This window comes from Ranitomeya variabilis, chromosome 5, assembly GCF_051348905.1.
Source record: "Ranitomeya variabilis isolate aRanVar5 chromosome 5, aRanVar5.hap1, whole genome shotgun sequence".
NCBI lineage: Eukaryota > Metazoa > Chordata > Amphibia > Anura > Dendrobatidae > Ranitomeya > Ranitomeya variabilis.
In genome coordinates, this window is record NC_135236.1 from 648,680,444 (window position 1) to 648,701,035 (window position 20,592).

Here is a 20,592-nt window from a genome sequence, read left to right on the forward strand (position 1 = left end):
TTAAAGTATTTGTGGCTAGCCCCTATTCCAATTCCTTGCAGAAACTCTTAGACAGCTGTTATTGGAAACTCCCTCTTCTAACTTGGAACCTGAAAGGTGGTTCCTATATGGTCTACTCCACTCCTGGAAACATTCACAATGAATATTATGGCTAATATTCTGAGGAGATGCACCAGAGAAGTCTGGGTGACCAGCCTTTTGACCATTTCCACATATTAGGCCTCAGAGTACCGGCCCCCGACCACCTGCTCTATATTTCCACGAGGAGGGGACTTGGAGAAGCAACATGTGCCTGTTCAGACTGGATTACCCAGTCATGCACCGCGGCGTCTGCTTGCGTCATAAGGGCGCGCTCTCACCCCGCGCGTGCCACTAGCCTCCGGTCCTGGACTGTGGGAAGATCAAACCAATGACAGTTAGTACATGGATAATGGCAGAGCATTAGGATGTACACACATTACTCATCCAGGAGATCACGTCTATTCCGAATCCTTAGGTGTCTAAACCCCAAACAAGGGTTGGATATTATTGCAACTAAGGAATACACAATCCGGCAGGTAATATTTCCCAACATTACCAGAGTTGGCCTCTCATTAGAAACGCTGAAAGGGAAACGTGGATCATCGCTCCTATTTTACTGACATTACACACATATACATATCCTAAAAGGCAAGCTTGTCAGTGTTATCAGCCATGGAGGGAGTAACCATACTCCATGGCTAGAGAAAAACAGGATTCTTCCCACCAGAGAGGTGCTGATTCGCCACAAGGTGCCAAAGGCAGACATGCCATCCCTGGTAACCATAGTACAATAGACTTATGGGACGGGAATCTGTCTACTGGATGTTAATCAAGGAAACCAGCCTGATTGTCACATGTGGAATTGTTAAGGATTTTTTCCTTCCACCTCTTGGTATTCTCTGCTCCCAGGACAGTAGTATGTCCCTTTATAGGTTGAGAAAAACTGTTCCATACGGAAGAACTGCTAATTTACTCAGCCAATTCAAGCAAAGCTCAGCTAAGCCCCCCACGACGATCTTCCTTCTGGTAAGTCTGTAGGTCTCCCATCAAGGACAGGAAACCAACTGATGCGGGAGAGTGGTCTTTTTATCTGTAGGTTTCCTGTCCTTGGTGGGCGGATCCCCTCTCTCCATGGTGCCGTCATGGGCGACAGAGAAAACAAGATTATTGGTCTGTCTTAATAGGACAATAAAATGTTATTTTATTTTTTTTTTTTAAAGTAAATTTTATATTTTCAAATTTTGCAAAATGTATAAAAGTAATCACCACCCTACTACAAAATGTTAATCCGTATTAAAAAAAAAAAAAAAAACTCCCAAAATTGTGCTACAAAAAAGATGATTTTTCATCATTTTGGTCAAAGAAGGGCAGAGACGCAACTAGGGACGCAACTAGGGACGCAACTAGGGGCACTTTCACCATATTCTGGCTCCTCCACATGTGATTAATCCACTGAACATTACACAGATGAAATTCCACAGCTGCAATCATGCAGAATCTGTCCTGGAATTTATTTATTTATTTTTTTTTTTTAAGCCAAAATACTGAATATTTATCACAAATTTCAAATCTGCAGCATTGGTCTAGTTCTACTGCGGACTTTTTCTGCAGCTCCTGCTTGAGACTTTTGTCAATTTGTATCCACAATGGTTATACTGTAATAGACAGCGGATTATCCATCTGGAATATCCTGGTAGAGGAATCTGTTACATATCCAACTCGTGTGAACGTACACAAAGCTATAATCACATTGATTTATTTTTTCTAAGATTTGAGCAGCAGATTCACTCCAAAATTCTCAAAAAAAAAAAAAACCTTTTAAAAACCCTCTTCCCAATCATGTCTATGGGAAATCCACTTTTATGCAGATCCTGTTGGAATCTGCTCCAAATTAAGCACTGTCCAATTAAAAAGCTGCAAAAAAAAACACTTCAGGAAAATGAAAAATTCCACCAAAAACTGCCCAAAGATAGTGGTGTTTCTGCATGAGAAACCCTCAAGAAATGTGGTGCGAATATAGTCTTAAAGGGATTTTCCACTAAACAAAGTTAATGTTAGACTGGATTTTAATCAATACATATTGGAATAATAATAAGTTCCACAATTGGTTGTGTTTTAAAAAAAATGCTCCTGTGCTGAGATAATCTTATAAATGTGCCCATGCTGTGTACATTACTGTGTAATGGCTGTGTCTGACCGTGCAGGAACATGGTCTGATCATACCACAGCTCCTGGGCAGGGGAGGAAACAAAATAAAAAAAGTATACAGACAGGACTGCACGGGATCACAGCTGATTCTTTTTGTGATGTAAAGCATTTCCCTGCTTGTTTTTAAACAATGTATTACCTTAAAGAATTATTCACGATCCCCTCCTGTAATGTCTGTTTGCTCTTTTGCTTCCTCCCCTGCCCAGGAGCTGTGGTACGATCAGACCATGTCCCTGCACGGTCAGACACAGCCATTACACAGTACACAGCAGGGGAACATTTATGAGATTATCTCAGCACAGGAACATTTTATTTAATTACATTCAATTTTGGAAATTATTATTATTCCAAGATCTATTAATTGAAATTAACTTTTGTTTGTGTGACAACCTCTTTAACCCCTTTCCGACATCGGGTGTAATTTATGCTGAGCCCACATCTGTTTTGAACAGCTGACATGTGCCTCTAACAGCCGCTGGTGGAATCGCGATCCACCTGCGGCTGTTAACCTGTTAAATGCCGCTGTTAATCTCTGACTGTGGCATTTAACGCATGCTTCCGGCAAACGCGACGGAAATCCTGCCCATCGGCGCCCATGTCACATGATCACAGGTCGCCGATGGGTTGGCATGAAATCAGAGGTCTCCATCAGACCTCTATGGTTGTCACAGCCAGATTGCTATGAGCGCCGCCCGGTGGTCTGCGCTTGTAGCAAGTGAGCATTCAAAATAAAAAAATTAAAAAAAAATCAAACATACTGTACATATATTTGGTATCGACTCACTCAGAATCGCCTGATCAATATAGAAAAATAACCAGATCGCTAAACGGTTTAACAAGACCCAACCCGAGATCATGAAAAATGGAGACGCTATGGGTATTGGAAAATGGCGCTTATTTTTGTAACAAAGTTTGTAATTTTTCTTCACCACTTAGTTTGAAAAGAACCTGGACATGTTTGGTGTCTATGAACTTGTAATGACCTGGAGAATCATAATGGTAGGTCAATTTTTGCATTTAGTGAACATGGTAAAAATAATCCCAAAAAACAACTGTGGGATTGCACTTTTTATTGCAATTTCACAGCACTTAGAATTATTTTTCCGTTTTCCAGTACATGATATGTTAAAACCAATGGTGTCATTCAAAAGTACAACTCAAAAAACAAGCCCTCACATGGCCACATTGACCAAAAAATAAAAAAGTTATGGCTTTGGGAAGAAGGGGAGTAAAAAATGAAAAAAAAAAAATACCTCTGGTCGCAAAGAGGTTAAAATAAATTCATTTTCTAAAGGAAGAAAAAATGTATAATAACTTTACAGTAGAGAACATGTCTTTTATATGGCATCTGGTGGAGCAGGTCAGATTTTTTCCTGTCAGAATCCATATAAAATAGCAGACATATGTAGGTATAGAATGGATATCTGTGGGCGCGGGATGAAGCCGCCATTGAGTTCACTGCTCTGTATCTAAAGAGTCTAGCTATGTTCACACCTTCAGTATTTGGTCAGTATTTTACCTCAGTGCATGTAAGCTGAAACCAGGAGTGGGTGATAAATACAGAAGTGGTGACGTTTTTCTATTATACTTTTCCTCTGATTGTTCCACTCCTGATTTTAGCTTACAAATTCTGAGGTAAAAACTCAACGTGTGAACTTGGCCTAAGAGATTAGTGCCACAAAATGGCCGCCTCCACCTGTGTAGTCACAAGTATGCAGGAAATCAGCCCGGACGACAGCTGGTGGATACACACATGGAGGATAATGCTTCAGTCAGACATCCTTGCAGTCTTTTTTCCACAATTACTCTTTCCTGGACAGAGACAATCAGGAGCCATGTTTTACTGTCCGCAGCCAGCATGATCCCATCTAGGACATTACATGCCGCAGTGTCCGGATCTGCAGACTCACGCAGTGCGACCCTGGGGATTAGTCATGGAAGGAGCACGCAGATCTCTATTTTTAGGCAGCTGACTCCATGTAACCGGCCTTTATTAACCGGTTCAAGATCAGGCCATTTACCCCCGTTCCTGACCAGGACATTATTATTTGTCATACATGTGGTTTAAGGAGCTGTAAAAATATTTTTTAATCGAATATTCAAATAATTTTTGCATTACTTTCCCACGTTTCACATGGCTTAAAGGGAAGCTGTCAGCAGGATTTAGCACTATAAAGTAAAGTCACGGCCATAATGGCGCTGTTATACTGACTAAACTGATACCTTTGGTGAAGGAATCAGATCTCTGGTTCTTGTTTAATCAGCCCTTAAAGTGTGCTACTAATGATATCTGTGCATCAGGGCAGGACTGGGGGTCTTCTGCTCCTCCGGCACTACCATAGATATTTAATGTAGCAATAGCCCAGCACACCCAAAGTTACTCCACCCCGACCGTGACTTATCCTAAGGATGGGCCATCAATGAAAGTCCCGGACAACCGCTTTAACAGAACAGAAATAATGAGCTGGTTTTTCAAGGTATGATGGTGGGAGACAAATGTGGGTATATAGGCACATCTACACAAACTGAGGCAGTATGGTATCAGATCTGCGTCTTAACCCCTTTATGACCTTTGACGTATAGGAACATCCAAGGTCGTCCCCTTTGATCCGGACTCCGGCACTGAGCCCGCATCTTTCCCGACTTCATCAGCTGTCATGTGTCTCTAACAGCCGTGGGTGGAATTGTGATACATCCATGGCTGTTAATTTGTTAAATGCCGCTGTCAATCACTGACAGCAGCACTTAACACGAGCGCACCGGAAGTGCTTCAGACACCCCGCCTATCGGAGCACCTGTCACATGATCACAGGGTGCTAATGGGATGGAATTGCAGATCGCCGGTGTTCATAAGAAATTATTATTATTTCTGCTACATATAGCAGGGCTATGTGTAGCACAAGCAATCAGGTGAAGTAAAAAGTTAAAATCACCCCCCTTTTTCTCGATTCACAAAAAAAATAAATATATATAATATATATATAATATATATATATATATATATATATATATATATATATATATATATATATATATATATATATATATATATATATATATATATATATATATATATTTTATATATATAATACTTCATCCCACCCCAGATCCTGAAAAATGGAGACAGTACAGGTCTCAGAAAATGGCGACATATTTCCTTAGAGACTTTGGAATTTTTTTTTTTCACTATTTAAACAAAAAAGAACCTAGACGACATGTTTGGTGTCTATGAACTCGTAAAGACCTGGAGAATCAGAATGGCGGGTCAGTGTTAGGCTACTTTCGGGCCGACGTTCCCGACGCTAGCGTGGTCTCCGCCGCACAACGGGGGCAGCGGATGTATTTTTCCAACGCATCCGCTGCCCCATTGTGAGGTGCGGGGAAGTGCGGGGAGGTGGGGGCGGAGTTCCGGCCGCGCATGCGCGGTCGGAAAAAGCGGACCGTCGGGAGCAAAAAACGTTACATGTAACGTTTTTTTCTCCCGACGGTCCGCTACCACACGCCCAAGCGTCGCAAAACGGACGCGACGTTTGGCAATGCGTCGCAAATGCGTCGCTAATGTTAGCCTATGACGAAAAAACGTATCCAGCAAGAACTTTTGCTGGATGCGTATTTTCGGCAAAACAACGCATTTGCGACGTATTGCAGTTAACGCTAGTGTGAAAGTAGCCTAATGAAAACAGACAAGAATTGCACTTATTTTGTAGTTTCACCACACTTGGAATGGTTTTCAAGTTTTCAAGTGCACTATATGGTAAAATCAGTGGTGTCATTCAAAAGTACAATATGTCCCAACAAAAGAAACAAGCCCTGACACGGACATATTGACATTAAAAAAAAAATTAAAAAAAATGATATGGCTCTGGGAGGAAGGGGGGGGGGGTTCGGGGGAGAAATCAAAAAAACACTGGTGTATCCCCCAGTACAGGGATCAGCCCTTTAAGGGGTGCAGTTTATGTCAATTGGCTTGTTCATAGGAAATCTGCAGTACTAAAAAGGTATAAAAAAAAAAATCAGCACCTTAGATTATAAAGGAATATTGTCAAACTTGGTTGTTAATGGGTTAGGCCATGTTCCCACGCAACGCAAATCCTGTTTTTTTATGTAGAAAATCTGCATCTTTTAACAGTTCAAGCAAAGAGGATGTGATTTCATGAGAGCTCCTGTGTTATTTAAACACGCTGATGAACTGCGTTTTTTTGTGCCTCCCCCCCCCCCCCATTAGCTCTTGTTGGGAGCCTATTGCATTTTTTACTGCAAAATCCCAGTGCTTATGTAATAAAAACATTTATAACACAACCTTGGGGTAAGTTCACAATAAGTTTTTTTTTTCTGCAGCAAAACCTGATCTCTTAGCAGGAAGGAAGATGCAGAAAAAAAAAAACTTGTTCTCCTTGCTGCAGTTTTACGGCAGTTTTGGCATGCCAAATTTGTCTCTTGTGCATCCTGATAAAAGTTTAGTGCTGAAAAAAAGTCCTATCTATAGAATCAGGTTTTGGCAGAAAAAAAAAGCAAAAATGAATACCTGCATTTTTGGTGTTTTTTTCCAGTGCTTTTTCACCATGCATTAATTTAAATGAGTAAAGAACGCTGAAAAAACGCTGAAAGTAGTGACATGCTCCATTGTCCAAAAAAAACCAAACACTTCTACAAAGTGACCCAGCAGCCCCCAGTGACACCGGCATTACCATCTTACCTGCATATGACTAAACCTGAGTGCAGGGTGTGATGGGTTTATATAACATGCAGCTGATTAATGCCAGGTGCTGCAGCCATGCAGCATATATCTATTTGTTTCTTTTGTATGATTTGGTTGTTTTATTGGTTTTACGTTCCCTTTTTTACTTTGAAAATAAATATCAGCGATTTATAATGTTCATGTTTTATAACTTGAAACAAAGTGTGTATGCCTTTAAGACTATGTGATTCTGGGCAATATAATATTATGTATTTAGAGAGGACCTGTCACCAAGTAAAAAGTTTTCCGTTTATTTATTTTATTCCCACAGCTCCTGAGTTTTCCAGTTTTTTGTTGTTTTGTTTTTTTTTTCTTAAACTGCCACATAGTTCCAAAGATATGGGACCTTTTTATTTAGCGCTAATTTTTATGGTTTTTACTAAGGGGGCGTGGCTCACAGATGACACTGCGGAGAAACCTCAAGACACGCCCCTGAGGATCCTGTGAACACCACCCCTTTTGTAAATATCATACAAATTAGCACTAAATAAAGCCCATATCTCTAGAACAGTATGACTGATATAACAAAAGGAATACGCAAAGGAGAAGGGGAAATAAAATAAGAGCATAGGCTGACCACTTGACATGGTGTCTGGTCATCTTTAAGGGATACAATTTATTTCAGATTATTATTTTTTTTATAGTAAAAACACATCACCAAAAAGGACAAAAGATTCAAAAAAGGTCACAGTAAAAAAGGCAGATTTACCAACACCAGGTCACAATACCAATGCACTACAGGACCTGGGAGGTCTGCTGCATACTGTAGACCATTGGTATTGTGACCTGGTGTTGGTAAGTAAGGCTGCTATTTTTTTATGATTTTTTTTTTTCAAATTTAGAGTAAAACCAAAACACGAAAAAAGAAAACATACGAAGGCGACGCCTTAGAATAAATCTCATTAAATTGGTACATTGTTAATGGGTTAAACAGCATAAAGTTGGCATCTTCAGGAATTCTTGAGTGTGAAATGAAAATATGGGTAGAATATACTTGAGGACACATGGAAACTTGTATATTGCTTGCCAAAAGTCAAGATGTAAGAAAGTAAGCCATGTTCTTACACTCTAAATAGTGAATAGTCCCAGTCATGAAAGCCACTTGAGTTGGACACACGTGTTTCACTCCCAATGACCTGAGTGATGGCCAGAGACCCTTGTGATTTGAAGGGTAGAAGGTTTGCCACATTTTTTTCTAAACATAGAGCCTTATGTATTCTTGTAGCTCACACCAATTATGGCTCAGTTTCGATTTTATATTAGCTGCACCAAAAATGTAAGATGGACACTGGACAGGTTTTATGGGCAACAAGACGGAACCTTCTTGTTCCTGCTTCTCTCCGTTCCTGAAATATGGTCCTCTCTTCCCTGTGTAAATATTGAAGACGGAACCTTCTTGTTCCTGCTCCTCTCCTTTCCTGAGATATGGTCCTCTCTTCTCTGTGTAAATATTGAAGACGGAACACCTTCTTGTTCCTGCTCCTCTCTTCCCTGTATAAATATTGAAGACGGAACCTTCTTGTTCCTGCTCCTCTCTTCCCTGTATAAATATTGAAGACGGAACCTTCTTGTTCCTGCTCCTCTCTGTTCCTGAGATATGGTCCTCTCTACCCTGTGTAAATATAGAAGACGGAACCTTCTTGTCCCTGCTCCTCTCCATTCCTGAGATATGGTCCTCTCTTCCCTGTGTAAATATTGAAGATGGAACCTTCTTGTTCCTGCTCCTCTCCATTCCTGAAATATGGTCCTCTCTTCCCTGTGTAAATATAGAAGACGGAACCTTCTTGTTCCTGCTCCTCTCCATTCCTGAAATATGGTCCTCTCTTCCCTTTGTAAATATTGAAGATGGAACCTTCTTGTTCCTGCTCCTCTCTTCCCTGTATAAATATTGAAGACGGAACCTTCTTGTTCCTGCTCCTCTCTGTTCCTGAGATATGGTCCTCTCTTCCCTGTATAAATATTGAAGACGGAACCTTCTTGTTCCTGCTTCTCTCCATTCCTGAGATATGGTCCTCTCTTCCCTGTGTAAATATAGAAGACGGAACCTTCTTGTCCCTGCTCCTCTCCGTTCCTGAAATATGGTCCTCTCTTCCCTGTGTAAATATAGAAGACGGAACCTTCTTGTCCCTGCTCCTCTCCATTCCTGAGATATGGTCCTCTCTTCCCTGTGTAAATATTGAAGACGGAACCTTCTTGTCCCTGCTCCTCTCCGTTCCTGAAATATGGTCCTCTCTTCCCTGTGTAAATATAGAAGACGGAACCTTCTTGTTCCTGCTCCTCTCCATTCCTGAAATATGGTCCGCTCTTCCCTTTGTAAATATTGAAGATGGAACCTTCTTGTTCCTGCTCCTCTCTTCCCTGTATAAATATTGAAGATGGAACCTTCTTGTCCCTGCTCCTCTCCGTTCCTGAAATATGGTCCTCTCTTCCCTGTGTAAATATAGAAGACGGAACCTTCTTGTTCCTGCTCCTCTCCATTCCTGAAATATGGTCCTCTCTTCCCTGTGTAAATATAGAAGACGGAACCTTCTTGTTCCTGCTCCTCTCTGTTCCTGAGATATGGTCCTCTCTTCCCTGTATAAATATTGAAGACTGAACCTTCTTGTTCCTGCTCCTCTCCATTCCTGAGATATGGTCCTCTCTTCCCTGTGTAAATATAGAAGATGGAACCTTCTTGTCCCTGCTCCTCTCCGTTCCTGAAATATGGTCCTCTCTTCCCTGTGTAAATATAGAAGATGGAACCTTCTTGTCCCTGCTCCTCTCCATTCCTGAGATATGGTCCTCTCTTCCCTGTATAAATATTGAAGACGGAACCTTCTTGTTCCTGCTCCTCTCCATTCCTGAGATATGGTCCTCTCTTCCCTGTATAAATATTGAAGACGGAACCTTCTTGTTCCTGCTCCTCTCCATTCCTGAGATATGGTCCTCTCTTCCCTGTATAAATATTGAAGACGACGGAACCTTCTTGTTCCTGCTCCTCTCTGTTCCTGAGATATGGTCCTCTCTTCCCTGTATAAATATTTAGACTTCCTAGCCGAGAGGGAGTGATAATCAGCTCTTTCCTGTTGGTGTCTACTTGAGAACAACACCCCGTTGGCCAACCAGACTAGATTTATACACAAGGATAGAGAAGGCCATATCTCAGGAATGGCGCCATCTCTCTGAGCATGTTCGCTCATAGGGAATCACCAAATTTGGTAGATTAGTAAATCACTATATATGCTCATTTATTAGTGGTGTGGGTACCTGATATCTACAACTCCGACATCTCCTTTCTCATCCATTTTAGCATCTCCCATCAACTAATTAGACAGAACATGAGATATGTCACACACAGCTGACATTTACTGAGTATTGAGGATGAAGGACCATTGGTTGAGCTTAGCTGTAATGGTCCGCAACGGAGCTGTATGTAGGAAATGGGAAACAATCTCAAGTATATAATGTAAAAAAACTTCTTAAGAAGTGAAAACAAAATACGGAATAAGCCATAAATGTGTGATTGGATCCAACTTCTCTTAGGGAACCTTCATATTGAATATGCCCGCCTGATTTGTTATAGGGCAGGATGACGAGGTGAGCAGTAATGTGAGAAACGATTCTGTAGAACACTAATTTATTCATTTAAACGGGATTAGGAGTCCAGTGGGCGGTTCTATCATTTATTGACAGACTACCCTGTATGACATTTCAGAGTTAACAGGCGATCAGTAATTGGGCCGCCCACTGGACTCCTAAGCCCATAATAAACATAGCTATGAAAAAAATGTCAAGTTCTACTAAATCTTTTTCAGATAATCTTGATGTTCTGCAGCAGCTGAGGTGTATTATGAGGTTCTGCAGCAGCTGAAGTGTGTATCAGGCGGTTCTGCAGCTGCTGAGGTGTGTTATGAGGTTCTGCAGCTGCTGAGGTGTGTTATGAGGTTCTGCAGCAGCTGAGGTGTGTTATGAGGTTCTGCAGCAGCTGAGGTGTGTTATGAGGTTCTGCAGCAGCTGAGGTGTTTATTTAGAGGTTGTACAGCAGCTCTGGTGTTTATTCTGAGGTTCTGCAGCAGCTGATGTGTGTATTGGAGTGGTTGCAATAGTTCAATAGTGTATTATGAGGTTCTGAAGCAGCTGAGGGGCTTATTAAGAGATTGTGCAGTGACATGGGGTCACTGGCTACATCATGCAGCTTAAAGGGTTATTTAATCTCATACATTTATGATACAGCCACAGGATATGCCATAAATGTATAGTAGTTGTGGATCCATTCAATGAGACCAGTCGGTATCACGAAAAAGAGGCCCTGAAACAGGAAACTCAGCTGAGAGACGGACAGAATTCCCATTCATTTGTTTAGAAATTTTGACCTTATCTCCACGAAAAGTAGCGCTTGACAGGGCCCCTTTTCTTAAGATGTATGCATGGTCCACATCTATATAAATGTATGAGGTGGGAATACCCCTTTAAGAATAAATTAATGTATGGTGGATTTTAGGTGCAGATTCGACACCTCAACTTTGCACTAGTTTACAATATAAGACGTGGGTGGGATCACTTCTGGAAACCCAATTAAATTTTCCTAGATTATGAAGGGTAGCCTACTGCCCACCCATGTGGACTGGGGAAACTAAGTAAAGAGCAATGTGCTGGGGGCACCAAGGAGCGCACCATGAAGCCAAAAGACGGCCATGTCCAGGGTCCGATAGCAATGCACATGTATATCGCTAACCATTTCCTGACATTTCTTATGGGGATCTCTGGCTTATGTGTCGTGTTTCTGTCATGAGGACCCAAACCATGAAGCTCCTACTGACGGTCTCCAGACATACTATGACAGCACCATGTTGAAAGTCAATTGCCAAGTCCAGTCTTTACAAGGTTCACGTTTGGCCATCTAATTTATCTTGCCACTTACTAATATATTTTTGTCTTTCAACAGCCCAGGTTCCCTCATATTTCCAATATCCGTGACTATATGGATTATCGATGTAATGTCATCGTTTTACAACCATGAAGTCTCGACACGAGCCTGAGGTCAAGAATGGCTTAGTAGACCCAAAGCCGAACACTACAGATTGCTCAACTGTGATTGATAGATTGACAAGCTGCACTTACGGCCATGTTGCTTACATAGGGCCTTGCATATGGAGCGCCCCCACACCGCCGCAGGGCCGAGGGGTACCCGGAGCCGGGCCTCTAGGTCTCAGTCCTGGGGTTGTCACGGTGGCTAGACCCGGTCCGTGGCCCTGTCTGTCAGTGGGGGACGTCCGGTGCAATAAGTGATGTTGTAGCGGTGCAGTTGTGGGGTGCAGGTCGCGGTAAATAACGAGGACACCAGGTTGCAGTCTCTTTACCTCTTTACTGAAGCTCTCTGGGTCCTCAGTCCGGAATACGGCTCACCAGGCTGCGCAAGTCCGGCCGGTCCAATGGCACTTCCAGAGCTCTCCTTGCAGGTGGAAATCGGTGCCTTCCTTCTAGCGCTATGTGTTGCAGTCCTTCCCTGCTGTGCTTACGGAAAGTACCCCACAACTGTTGTGTCTGTTTCTCGTGTTCCCTCACAACAACTTAATTCGCAATGATCTTCCTCGTCCCTCCAGCTACTATGGTAGGAACGCACCCGTATGACGGGGAGGCTCGGAGATCTTCCGGGACTCTATCTGCGCCCCTCTCCTGTTGGTACCCCCCTTTGCCTTCCTGGGTGATGCGTGAGACAGTCCGCCTAAAGCTAACTGCCCTGCCGTAGGTCTGAGGTATGGCTTGAAACTCTTTACCTCCTCGGCGTTCCGGCCACCGGTAGTGCGCCTCAGTAAGGTGCTGCCTCTTTCAGCACAACCCTCACTGGTATCTCCTTTCGCTTGATTTCGTTTCTCACTCAGCACAATCTATCTCGCTTCTAGTCCTTTCTTGAGTCCCGCCGCTTCCAGGAGCCTGCGCGGACCCGTTATGTTCTTTCAATGCCAAGCCTCTGCCAGGATCCCACCCCTGGCAGAGACCCTACAGTCTCTCCCTTCACAACACCCCCTGCCACAGGGTGTTGCTCCGTTCAATCCAGTCAGCGTTCTCTCCTAACTTCCTGCCTGACCCCCAGTTTACCCACTATGGTGGGGAGTGGCCTAATGAATAGCACCCTTAGCTCCCCCCGGAGGCCCAGCTGTGAAATGTATTGGTGACTGTGATACCTGCTCAGAGAACTCCTTCAGTGCCATCGAACGCACCATGGCCCCCCTTAGTGGCTGAGCCATGATACTGCAACGACCAGGACTCTGGGGCGCTGCACTCCCCCCTGGTTAAACACAGTACTCCGGGACTGGGAAGAAAAACAACAATACAGGTTAGCAAAAAGACATACAATTTTGTTGAGTGCAAATAACAGTAAGTATACTTAAGTAGGCTTCCCTTTATGGGAGGTGAGGACACTTTTAACGTTACAAACATAATCAACATTATAAATTACAGAGCATAAATAACTTCTGTTACCCAACCGGGTATTCTACTTAGTGCAATTTTTGGAACAATAACTTAACATTGCCTTTAAGAAACTCACACTCTTAGTCTATCAAAGGCCTTCCTATAATCACATTATAAGGCATTTCAACTTTACATTCTCCTTCTTGCGAACCTGCAGGACCGCCTGTCCCTACGGCACCAGGCCTACTGCCTCTCCTTTCTTCTACAGGACCGCCCTGTTCAGCCAGGGCCTACTGCCTTTCGCTACTATACACAGTATAGACATAACATTCCTTTCGATTGAAGAACTCTGAGCCAGCTCTACTCGGCTCCTTTAAGGACTCACTCTCTAACCCCTACGGGTTCACTCTCTGTCCTTAGTAACAAAGTAACTTTTCAATGGGGACGCGGGGTTTACCTTCTATCCTCACTTTCATTATTACTTCTTTTACTTTCAACTATGCAGGCTTCTACATCTACCCCTACGGGCTCTCTGCATCTTTCCTTTCTTCAAAACATTATTCAGATTTCACATTTCAACAACTTCAACACATATAACTCGGCATGTAAAACAGTTACATTTTCTTTTTCAAGGCATCATTATCACATTACTGTTCGGTAACAGTATCTCTTTCAAATTTACTTCGTCACATCCCCTTTAAGAGGGGACCAAGTCTGTCTGAGATAGCTCGTCTTCTCAGCCTACCAGTCTTATGCAAAGTTCCAGCCCGGGATCTTCACAAAGTGTCTTTAACTAGGACTAGTAGGAAAGGTTTCTTCGCAAAGTGTCTTTAACTAAAACCAGTAGAGAAGGAATCTTCGCAAAGTGTCTTTTGGCTCAAACCAATAGGGAGCACCTTTAAGAAGGTGCAAACTATTTACAAGGGAAGTTCGAATCATGCACAGTCCATGATTTCTGCAGTTCTTTTAAACTTGTGCAAAACTTTGAGAACAACAATAGTGGCCCCGGGTCAACAAGGGGTCACCTTTAACCCTAGACGGGTTTAGTAGCAACAGGAACAGTTAAAGGAATGAACAGTTAACTATTTACATTTTCCATGGTATCGAGGTTTAGTTGGACGGCTTCCAGGGCTGCACCTGGCACTTAACCCTTCTTGGCCTGGGCAAAGTGAGGTCCAGGGTTACACCCAGTGCTGGACAAACGCCGTCAATCCGTCTTTCATGTACGATTAAATCATGCGCAGCGATGGAGGTCTGCGCAGCTTGAGTATGGGCATCTGCTGCAGCAGAGGTAGCGGCTGCTGCAAGATCAGTCACTGGAACGGAGTCAGCAGCTGTGGCACTAGCAGTCGCTGGGGTGGTGTCGGTCGTCAGGGCAGGGTGGCTCTTCCTACCTGCTTCAGATGCGGTCCCTCCGGTGCCGGTCTGCTCCGTCTCCGCTGGGGTCTGGAACGCTGGCTGCAGGGCCTTGTTCTGCGCCGCTGTCATCTCTGCTTGCAGCACCTCGCTTTCCGGCAGGGCCTTGCTTTCCAGCTTCGGAGCGCTGGGACTTCTTCCCTGCTCCGGACCAGATGAGGCTGCTGACAGATGTCCGGTGAGGCTCCTGATGATGGCCTTCTTCCACCCGGCCTCGGTGCTCAGCTGCGTCCGCCGGGGTCGGTCGTTGAGCTCGTCCACTCCGGCCTGCAGGAATTCAGCATCAGCGGTGGAGGCCTGGTTGCGGTGCCCCTCCGGGTGGCTGGGGGAGTCCTCTGCTCCGACCCCACGCTCCGGCTCCGGGCGGCTCGCCATGGCGTCCTCCATGTCGCTCGCTCCTTCTTCCTGGTCCTTTTCCCGCTCCCTTCTTCGTGGGCGGTTTCGTTTTCGTTGTCTCTGCCCACTATTAAGGATCAGGAGGCGGATCTCGGCTGCTGACGGACACGTCCTCAAGGGGCCGAGATATTTAGACTGGGCGGCCATTGTCTTTCGCGCTCTTCAGCTTGTTCACGCCCACTTCCACGCCCTTCTTCTTCTCCTGCGCTCTCCTCAGCGCTGTAATGGCGGCGGTTTTGGCGGGAACTTTTGGCGGTAAATGGCGCAGCACAGTCTTTGCAATAAAGTACAGTCCAAGCACAATAAATCACAGTCTCTAGGCACACATGACCTGATTCTTCAGGCTTAAGTAGATCCTGTTCGTGACGCCAAGTTGGAGCGCCCCCACACCGCCGCAGGGCCGAGGGGTACCCGGAGCCGGGCCTCTAGGTCTCAGTCCTGGGGTTGTCACAGTGGCTAGACCCGGTCCGTGGCCCTGTCTGTCAGTGGGGGACGTCCGGTGCAATAAGTGATGTTGTAGCGGTGCAGTTGTGGGGTGCAGGTCGCGGTAAATAACGAGGACACCAGGTTGCAGTCTCTTTACCTCTTTATTGAAGCTCTCTGGGTCCTCAGTCCGGAATACGGCTCACCAGGCTGCGCAAGTCCGGCCGGTCCAATGGCACTTCCAGAGCTCTCCTTGCAGGTGGAAATCGGTGCCTTCCTTCTAGCGCTATGTGTTGCAGTCCTTCCCTGCTGTGCTTACGGAAAGTACCCCACAACTGTTGTGTCTGTTTCTCGTGTTCCCTCACAACAACTTAATTCGCAATGATCTTCCTCGTCCCTCCAGCTACTATGGTAGGAACGCACCCGTATGACGGGGAGGCTCGGAGATCTTCCGGGACTCTATCTGCGCCCCTCTCCTGTTGGTACCCCCCTTTGCCTTCCTGGGTGATGCGTGAGACAGTCCGCCTAAAGCTAACTGCCCTGCCGTAGGTCTGAGGTATGGCTTGAAACTCTTTACCTCCTCGGCGTTCCGGCCACCGGTAGTGCGCCTCAGTAAGGTGCTGCCTCTTTCAGCACAACCCTCACTGGTATCTCCTTTCGCTTGATTTCGTTTCTCACTCAGCACAATCTATCTCGCTTCTAGTCCTTTCTTGAGTCCCGCCGCTTCCAGGAGCCTGCGCGGACCCGTTACGTTCTTTCAATGCCAAGCCTCTGCCAGGATCCCACCCCTGGCAGAGACCCTACAGTCTCTCCCTTCACAACACCCCCTGCCACAGGGTGTTGCTCCGTTCAATCCCGTCAGCGTTCTCTCCTAACTTCCTGCCTGACCCCCAGTTTACCCACTATGGTGGGGAGTGGCCTAATGAATAGCACCCTTAGCTCCCCCCGGAGGCCCAGCTGTGAAATGTATTGGTGACTGTGATACCTGCTCAGAGAACTCCTTCAGTGCCATCGAACGCACCATGGCCCCCCTTAGTGGCTGAGCCATGATACTGCAACGACCAGGACTCTGGGGCGCTGCACTTATTATGAATATTTCTATAAACTGGAATACCTATTTAATAGGATGACCACTACCTGATAGAAAAGGTATCACTAAAATCGATGATCTTTTTTATCCAATGCTCAGCTGAGTTGAGATGACCTCCAGGAAGCACCGAGGGGAGAAATAAGAGTACCAGGTCCGGAAGTACCCTGCCCGTAGTAGCGTCTATCTTACCCTATATGAGATGGAATCACTAATTTGTTGACCACTCATGATATCAGTTTTCCCTTCAACCAACTGGGCGTATTCCACAGAACTTCTCTGTGGGCGCAGTAATGTTTTGATTGGCCAGTGTAAGAGGAAAAAAAGTACCGTAAATGCCCACAGAGAACCTCTACGGTACACGCCCAGTTGGTAGAAGGGACAATTTGCACCTTTATTTCAGGGGAACATAACTACAGAATGGAGGGGCACGGAAGAAAAACTAAAAACTGTTCCAGAATCATTGGAGCAGTGGCAATTGGAGGAGGCAGTTTTTATGATGCATCTTATATGCCCTTTATAAAAAACAAATCTCCCGAAATTAATTTTTGGGCAGATTTGCTTCATGTTGTCACGACAATAAATTTATTCTTAAGTTCTGACTTCTCTCCAGAATCCCAGGTGTAATAAACAGAGGGACGGAAAATGGTTTCAAAAAACTAAAATATCATATTCGCTTGTCCTTGGCCTGCCCTTCAGCTGTCCTCCCTCTGCAGCTATCTGCCCGGTCCTCTTCTAGATTTGGATCAGTCTTCGGTCCTGATCTTTTGGACCAGCATTGTGCCCCACCTGACCACCGGAGGCCTACTCAGTGGGAGCAGATCAGTACCGAAGACTGAAGAAAGATATTCACCTGGTCCTCTGCTAGCTTGGGATCGGTCTTTGGTCCTGACCTTTTGGACCAGCACGGAGCCCCACATGACCACCTAAGGCCTATTCAGAGGGAGAAGATCAGTACCGAAGGCTGAAGAAAGATCCGAAGCTAGCAGAGGAACAAGTGGGTAGCTGAGGCTGACTGCCAATCAGCTGGACTGGTACGAATCACATCCCAAAAAATTTGAACCCAAATTTTTTTTATAGGGAACTTCAGAAAGAAATTGATTCCCTCATCTCACTAGAAGAAGGGTTATCAGGGGTGAAGATATTAGGGGTGCAAAGGTAGCAATGACAAGGGTCCTATTGCCCGAGGGGGTCATGTAACATGATTTTTACTCTCTTTTGGGGGTTTTGGTTGAGGTTCTGCACCAGGGTCCAGGAGCCTTTAGCATAGGGTGAGGCATGACCAGGACCCACCCTATAGTAATAGAAGACTCAATATATGCAAGTATACATAGATATACATATATATAGCTAATGTGATAAGTAAGCATGGAGCATCACCCCCTATAATACTGGATGTAGATGGCGGTATGACTAATTTGAGTAATAGCAAAGCATCGATCGTACACCACACCCTGCCGGGTACCCACATCACACAGCATGCTAAACTGGCTGCAGATAAGCTTCACATGACCCGGATCTGCAGAAATCTCTCATCGTAATCACATCACATGATTATTTCATTGAATCTCAGATTTTTTCACACATGATGAAGAATAATGACAATTAATAATTATACGTCTTTCCCAGATGTAGCAGAGCCCAATGTGTTATTGTGACTGCATAATCCGTACATTTTTAGGGCTCATTCAGACGTCCGAGTTTTTAGCACATGAGAAAATCGGGCCGATGATGCTGATCAGACTCTGATCAGAGTGAGGTACGTGTGGCATCTGATTTTGTCGTACGTGGAGAAATGAAAAAAAAAAAAAATTTATATATATATATATATATATATTTATATATATATATATATATATATATATATATATATATATATATATATATATATATATATATATATATATATATAATTTTTTTATATATATATATGTTCTATATATTATATATCTTGCATGTTCGATTTTGATCTTGCGGCGGTTCAACAGCAGCAACACATGCAGGGATTGCCTAACAAACAGGGATCCCCTTAATGTCTTGTGCCTGTCGAACAGCTGGGAGACATGCAGCAGCGGGGACTCGAACATAGTATTCAAGCACGAGCAAGATAATCGGATAGTATTAGAGCATGCTCAGATAACACCTTATCCCAGCACGTTCGCTCATCACTAATAGTGACCGTTCTCTGAATTCTGGACAGTCAGGAGCTGTGATCACAAGATGGCGGTGCGGGGCCGAGAATAGATGAAGACGGCAGAGAATTTAGATTACTAGCGCTGCAAAAAAAAACACAAAATGCTGGAGTGGTGCTTTAAGGCTTTGTTCACACGCAGCGGTTTGTGTTTTTTTTTTATTTTTTCTTCTGTAGCCCAAAACTGCTCTCTTGGCAATAAAAATGCTGTGTTTAAAATGCAGGGGTTTTTTTTTGTTTTTTTTGCAGATTACATGTGCGATTTTTCTAAGTACACGTTTAACAAAGTTTGTTTTATTCACCAAAAATGCAGTGAAAATAAAATAAATACTGTAAAAATGCAGCTAAACTAGTTTGCTGCATTTTTACAGCTTTTCTGGGTGAAAAAAAAAGCTGAAAAAAAGAGACAAAAGGCAAAACTTCAGTTTTCCAATTCGGTCAGGGAAAAAAAAAAAAAAAGTGTGCATGAGATTTCGGAACTCTGATACTGTAAAAAGCGGCTTCTTATTTGCCTAAAAAAAGGTTGCAAAAAAAAACACACTGCACAAATGCTGAGTGTGAACAAAGCCTAGGGGTAGTCAAAGGTAAAGTCACATTTTCCATTATCCTCTTTGGTGTCATATTCTATTGTCTTCTGGCGGATAACAGCAGACAATAGCATGCTGCAGAGCGGTGCTCCTGGGCACCCACATGTGCAGTCATTGTATGCAGCAGGGGACACACCCAGTCTACGGGACCAGACGGTGGATGAGGTGTAACCGTTCCTAACCTTGCAGCACAGCTCCGCCAATTGCTCCGCACATCCCTACTAAGCAAACTAATATTTTCCAAAAATTGAATTCTTTAATTGTAATTAACCAGATGTAGCAGAGCTGGGATTGTCATTTATTTTAAGAACGGTCTATATAACGCCTACATACGATGACTTGCACCGAAACACAAACTTGGCTCTTTAGCTCTGCTATATTTATAAATGCAGAACATGTGTTAAAAGTTTCTGCGCCCCGCCATACTATAATACAGCGGATTCAGTGCAGAAACTCTACAAAAAAAAAAAATCTAAAATCATTTCCTCTCTTAAAGCCACAGAGGAAAGGAGAATACGTATGCAGCGACCGCATGGGGGCATAGAAAAGGTTGCATGAATGCCCCTAAAGCCCCGGCTGTGTGCCAACTGCTGCGTCCATTGGGTAAATGCAAGAAGAAAGAATGAGATCAGGACTTACTTGTGAGAGGTGGGCTGCAGGGCTTCTCTGGGGGGGGAAGAGATGTGGCAGAGATCCTGGCAGAGACTTGTGCAGCCCTGAAGGATAAGAGAAGAGTCTGTCCTCCTACACTGAAGCAGCTGCTGCCACAGCCGTCACTGTGATGTCAGCACCAGGCTGCAGCCCTGGCTCTACTTCTGGGGGAGGGCCGGATCCTACCCCTTTATATGAGCTCTGCTCCTGGGAAAAGTGACCTGATGTATCCACATTGTCTATTGTTTCGGACTCTGTCAATAAAAAGGGACACTGGAGGTCGTTTTCGAAAAGCACAGGCTTCTCAAATGTCGCTCTTTTGGTGGGACAGTTCACAATATGGACTTAATTAGAGGAATAGTTATGGGGGGAGGGGAGCGGAGGTAGTAGTCACATCCGTGCACTGGTGGCGCCAAGTTCTGACCCTTGCCTTATGGTCTTGAAGGATGTAGTAAGGTTTTTTGGGGGGCCATTCTCCTCT

At 44.2% G+C, this 20,592-nt stretch overlaps 1 protein-coding gene across 2 annotated transcripts in view; it reads right to left on the reverse strand.

The window, feature by feature from the left end:
- The window catches only part of ANXA6 (annexin A6), a 75,578-nt gene extending 55,302 nt beyond the window's left edge, over positions 1-20,276 (reverse strand). For both annotated transcript variants that reach the window (XM_077266354.1, XM_077266353.1), the window contains exon 1: positions 20,100-20,276. The gene's annotated coding sequence lies outside the window, so the exon portion shown is untranslated. The remainder of the gene's footprint in view (positions 1-20,099) is intronic.
- Positions 20,277-20,592: the final 316 nt, after the last annotated feature.